The sequence below is a fragment of the Cupressus sempervirens genome, chromosome 7 (genome assembly GCF_028749045.1).
Source record: "Cupressus sempervirens isolate cs-2001-9-10 chromosome 7, ASM2874904v1, whole genome shotgun sequence".
NCBI classification, from domain to species: Eukaryota; Viridiplantae; Streptophyta; class Pinopsida; order Cupressales; family Cupressaceae; genus Cupressus; species Cupressus sempervirens.
In genome coordinates, this window is record NC_143124.1 from 884,388,711 (window position 1) to 884,394,862 (window position 6,152).

Here is a 6,152-nt window from a genome sequence, read left to right on the forward strand (position 1 = left end):
GTGATAATGAGGTGGGTTCTACCTTAGTTGGCCCCCTTGTGGTGGTGTATTTTGTTGATGTGCAAGTGGGTCCCTCGTTGGTGGAATGCAGTGAGATAGTGACTATCACAAAGGGTTCAGAGGACTATCCCTTCACCTTGGTGGAACTGGGTGAGACAGTGACTACCCCAGAGGGTTCAAAGGATTATCCCTTCGCCAAGGAGATCAATGACATATTGCTAACCCCGAAGACTTCTATTCTTGATTCGAGTGAGCTAGTGCTAGAAGAGGGGATATTTCTGGGTAAACCTTTTGGAGGATGTGTTTGACATCAACATGAAGTAGGGGAAGACTTGTCAAAACTACTCACTTTGGGGTTAAATGGGTATGTTAGATAGCTTTGGGGGGATGCTCTTCATTCGGATGGGAAGTTGAGCTTGATGGAAGACCAAGCAACTACATTGCTTGCATTGCAAAATGTTGATAAATAAAGGCAGGTGGGAAGAACTAAAGAGAAAGAATCGTGGAAACTCAAAGGCAAATTGGAAAGTGAGGTTAAAGTGGGGAGACCTAATAGTAGATCAGATAGAACAAGGCTATGGAGATGGAATGCCAATGGAAATCACTCAACCTTGGAAGGTTTTCAAAGGAGAAGGAATAAATGAAGGTCCTTTCCTAGAATATAAGGGGTTTAAACAACCCCCGAAAATAGTTCGCAATTAAACAACTGATTCTCTGCAATAAAGTTGAGATCCTACTTCTTCAAGAGGTTAAGATGAAGTATGATAACTTTGGTAATATTGTGAATGGCCTTTAGCCCAGCACTGGTTTTGACTGTGTGGAAGCTACCAGGGCTTCAGGTGTTGTTGCTACTTTATCGAATCCAAGTAATTTCTTGGATAAGCTTATTCCTTCTTGCGTAACTATTTGGCGATAATGTTTAATTATCAAGATATCTCCTAGCTCCTCCTCTATATATATATATATATATATATATATGCCCCAACCTCTCAAGTTGGGAGGGTACTAGTTTGGGAGGATATCAGTAAAGTTTTGTCCACTAATGCTAATGCTCTTTGTATGGGTGACTTTAATACCCCTCTTCCCCTCTAAAAAGGAGGGAGGTTTGACGAACTTTAATGATAGTATGTTAGATATGGTTAATTTCACTTGTAGAAATGATCTAATCTATATGCAAATAATTTAAGTCTACAGAAATATGTAATGTCTATTCTTGATATCATGCTAACAACTTTTAACTAATTACTTTGATCTTGAAAGAATCGCTACTATTAAATCTATAACAGTTGAAAACCTAGACTTCTAGGCAATCAATAATCCTACATTTCAACATACTTCTAGACAATCCTAGTCTTTCAAGAATTCTTAATTCCGAAGCACTTCCCAATTTGAAAACCCTTGCACCAACGGACTGTATTTGAAAAGAGAAAATGTAAATTGTTCTCGCAAAACCATCAATGCAACTCCCGAGAAGGGTAGGCGGTAATTGATTCAATTTTAATAGGGGAGTGTAAGGATGCGGTTACTCTTTATATGAAATGGGACTATTTATTGGTCTGTACTAAAATTTAAATTTACACATAATACGAAAAATTTGTGCTATTTTTGCTAATTTGATCCTCACTGCCTTCGCAATGCCAGAAAATGAAAATGTGTATTTACAACCGTTCCATTTTCGATAGAAAAAAAAAATCAAAAATGTATGATTAATCCCGCCTGCAAGAGGCTCCTTCTGAAATTACATAAATCTTATCCGTAAAACCTCAGCGACGAAATCCTCTGATTCCAGTGCCATTATGGCATTCAGCCGACCTATTCATTCCCACAACCTCATCTCATGCCCTGATCTGCCTTCAAATTAAAGGGGCGATTGATTGAGCAATTGGATTCTCTGTCAATGATGTAACCAAATTGATCCGCCATGAATGGTTTTCCACCCGCTGCGGCTGAGACTTCCCTGGCGATGTGAGCCCTTGGTTTTGCACCGAATAAAACCTCGGGGATTCATTACAGTCGAAGGAAGCAAGTTACAGAGAAGGCGGAGGCGCTTCCGCTTCAAGAATCTGCAAGGCAAGCCGTATGGCAGGCCTCCTTTCCGGCTCCGGATGCGAGCACAGCAGCCCCAGTTTCAACACTTTCTCCATCTCCTCCACTCCATACTCCCCTTCCAATTTGGGATCCGCAGCGTCCAGCAGCCTATCTCTGCTGAACAACTCCCACACCCATTCCACCAAGACTTCTTGTCCCTCGTCCCTGGAAAAATCCACGGGCCGTCTCCCACACGCGACCTCCAACAACAGAGCACCGAAGCTAAACACATCGGAGCTCGGCGTGGCCTTCCCGGTGCGAATGAGCTCCGGCGCAATGTACCCAAGCGTCCCGACCACATGCGTCGTCTGCGGATTCTCACTGTGGTCGTACAATTTGGCGAGCCCGAAATCCCCGAGTCTTCCATTGAGGTCCGAGTCCAACAACACGTTGCTCGATTTGATGTCCCTGTGAAGAACCCTCTTTTCCCATTGCTCGTGCAAATACAGCAATCCCGCAGCGACTCCTTTGAGAATATTATATCTCGCAGACCATCGCAGCGCCGTTCTGGGGCTTCCGAAGATCAATTTATCGAGGCTTCTATTCGACATGTAATCATAGACGATAAAGAGCTGCTTTTGCCGCCTGCACCAGCCACGCAGCTGCACCAGATTCCGGTGTTGCAGCCGCCCCATGCTGCTGATCTCCGCAATGAAACCCTTCATTCCTTCGCTGACTTCCCGCGTGATGCACTTGACGGCGACATGCAAGCCGCTATTGGGAAGAACCCCATGGTAGACCCGACCAAAACCCCCGTGGCCCAATAATTGTTTTTCGCAGAACCCATTCGTAGCAACGTTGAGGTCTTCGTAGAGGAATCTGTGGGGCCAGTATTTCAGCTCCCATTCTTCCATGGCTTCTTCTCGTTCTTTCATCCTTCTCGCCCACATCACAATCCCACTCACGGTTAGAAACACCAGAACCGCAGAGGCGACGGCAATACCGGCTATTGATCCCTTTGACAGCCGGCTCGAGTCATGGTTTGCGAAGGAAGGGAGAAGGCTTACATCCAGAGGCGACGCGGTTCCGTTGGTGGTGAAGCTCCAGGCCAGAATATAATGGTCCTCTGCAAAGTTTCCCGTGGCAGCGGAAAACCCAACGTACATCTCGTCTTCGACGACGGTCGTCAGGTCTATGTCGAGCGAGATAAGTGGTCTCTCCGGTTTGGGCAGACCCGCGAATGTGATGCTCACATTAAGTTTCCCTCTCAGGTGATCGTACTCTATCCAGGCCTGGATATTCCGGCCGCTCTTTAGGCTGAGCGGTCTGAAACCTTTTTTGTCCCAATACCCGGCCGACTTTGTTTCGACCGAGTCGAGATCGTTGATGTCGACGCCGACGTGGTTGTCGTCGGGGTCCTTGAATTCGACATTCTTGCTTGTGTCGAACTCGACTGCGAAGAGATGGTTGTAGTCGTGGGAGTTGCTGGTGAAGTTGAGGAGGCCGATGAACTGGGCGGAGAGGGCATCCGATGAATTCGGCGAGGGCGTCATGAGAAAGGCGATGCCGTGGCCACCGGCGTCGGAGGGCGGGGGAAGCATGGAGAAAACGAAGGTGGTGCTGAAGGACGAAAGGGTGCTGACGTTGTTTCCGCGTGCTCTCATCTGCACGGGCTCGGAATACAATGCGCGGCCCAAGACGAAGTGCGAGTGATTGGTCAGCATCAGCGCCGACTTCGATCTTACTTCTGCAGCAACTCCCACAAGAATGAGCCGATCCGTTCCGTTGAAGCGGTTGAAGATGAAACTGGTGAGTCGCCCAACAGCCTCATCCGTCTGGGCTCGGCAGGCACAAGTTAACAAAAAGATTAGGAATGTGAAAACCAGGCTCGGCCTCCGGGTGTGGAAGGGAAGCTTCATGGCTAATTTTTAGGTCGATGCAGAGAATGTGAATGGATTACCTACCATGTCAATCTTATATTTTGCCCGATTTCAATATTTTCATGCTACGAGGACCGACGTTTTAAGGCACAGCGGGTCGTCGGTCGACAAACTGTAGACGTAATTCTTCTCGATCAAGGCCCAGAATGCGAACATCGGACGGGCTTCTAATGAGAATACTTGACCGCTAAGTCTACTCCATACAAATAAGTCGTTGGAGAGGAAAATTATACTAGTACTTTGGCAACTTTATGGATGGCAGGATGCGTTAATAGGAAGTTTCGTGGAATTGTATAAAGATTATGAGAGATTTAAGAATGCTACAAAGATTGAGGAATGGAAGGAACATGTAATCTCAATTCAACAAAGTCAAAGAAATACGTATTTAAAATGACATCAAGGTCATGTTACATATAATAATCTAATTTTTATTTGGGATGGTGTACATTGGAAAAAATATCAAAGAAATATATATTCAAATGACAATTAATATCATTTTTCTTAAACGAGTATCTTGAAGTGGAACAAATAATTCTTTTATAGGATAGCATATATGCAAACGAGCTATAGAAAACTTTAGATCTCTATTTTGAAATAGAGATATAGAATGGATATCATGTGAATTCTCTATCTTAATTTCAATATTTTCATGTTGGTGGGACATTTTATGGTGAAGTCTGTACCAATCAAAACTACTACTTCATGGTGCATTTGAAGTTTATTCAAAAGTACTCAAGCAATTATATGAATGTGACGCATTAATTGGAAGTTTTAGGGAACGTGATAAGGATTATATGTGAAATTTAAGAATCTTTAAAATATTAAGCAGAAAAGGAATATAAGTTTTCAATATAAGAAAATCAATGAAATATGCATTCAAAGTGGAATCAAGCTCGGGTTATAATAAAAAAGTCTAGAAAGGATTAAATAATTCATGTTTATGTACCACACTTTTGCGAATGAAATCAATGAATATAAAAATATCAGAAATTAAAATCAAAAGAAAGCCAAGTCAAGGAATAATTAGAATATTTAATTTATTAAAAAAATATTTTTTATCTATTTTTTAAGAAAGTTTATAAATTTTGTATTTAAAGTAGAATTAAACTTATAATTTTTATAATAAAATTTTGCATAAAGCAGCTTAAAGAGATTTTGTATGGGTATTATACACTAAAAGAAAAATAATACATGCACTAAATCTTGTACATATTAAAGTGATTTTTTTTTTAAAAATGAAATTAGTGAAAGATTCAAGATTGTCGAGACAAGTGATTTGATCTTTTTACCTTTCTTGTCTATCATATTAAGATTTGATAACACATTATTTAAAGTGGAATAAATAATTATTTTATAAGATGGAGATTATGTAGACAAAAAAAAAATTGTAGGTAAAATGAAATCTTTCATGTCTCTTAATTTTTAAAATCAATTGATAGATTTATATTTTCTATTTGAAATATTTTTATTAATTTCAAATATATTTTCATTCAAATTGAAACCTTAGAATTGTAACAATTTTTAAATCCTAGAAGGTTGAGAAGACAACAAAGTCCAATTATGATGTTGAACTAAGTTTAGTCCATTCAAAGCCATCATAGTTATTAACAATACAAGAGACTCGTTGACACTAAACTACTATGAATGTCTTAGCTAAAAATGATCATATTATATATTTACACTATAAATTCTTATCAAAAAAATTTAAAATTTAATATATATTTTTTAGATTATAGAAAAATAATAGCTCACGAGGCCTAAGGAGGTTGAGCTTTAAGATTGATAGAAGAAATTTTTGGTATCATTTTTATAGGAAAATTTTGAGTGATCACATCTATTGCATTTAATTAATGAAATTATTCCAATAACTTTCTTTTAAAGGACCAAAACAATATGTTTTCATTATTTGATGTATAGAAGCATTTTATTTGTCTAGTGTTACATTAGTAGAAATTTTAAATACCTAAATTACTTGCTTCATCTCATAGAGCTTCATACTTTGAAGCTAGGACACATTGCAAAGTGTTTGCCATCCTTTGATACACAAATAAGAAATGAGCATAAAATTAGTTGATAGAATCTATATAAAGCTACTCCAATATTTTAAAAGAGTTGAATGATTTATATAATAAACTATTAAGTTTTTTTTTTTTTTTTTAATAAGTTAAATAAACTATTATAATC

General features: G+C 39.5%; 1 pseudogene; it reads right to left on the reverse strand.

Annotated features, from left to right (window-relative positions):
* Positions 1–1,681: 1,681 nt before the first annotated feature.
* LOC149550317 (L-type lectin-domain containing receptor kinase SIT2 pseudogene) lies at positions 1,682–4,080 on the reverse strand (annotated as a pseudogene).
* Between the last annotated feature and the right edge of the window lie 2,072 nt (positions 4,081–6,152).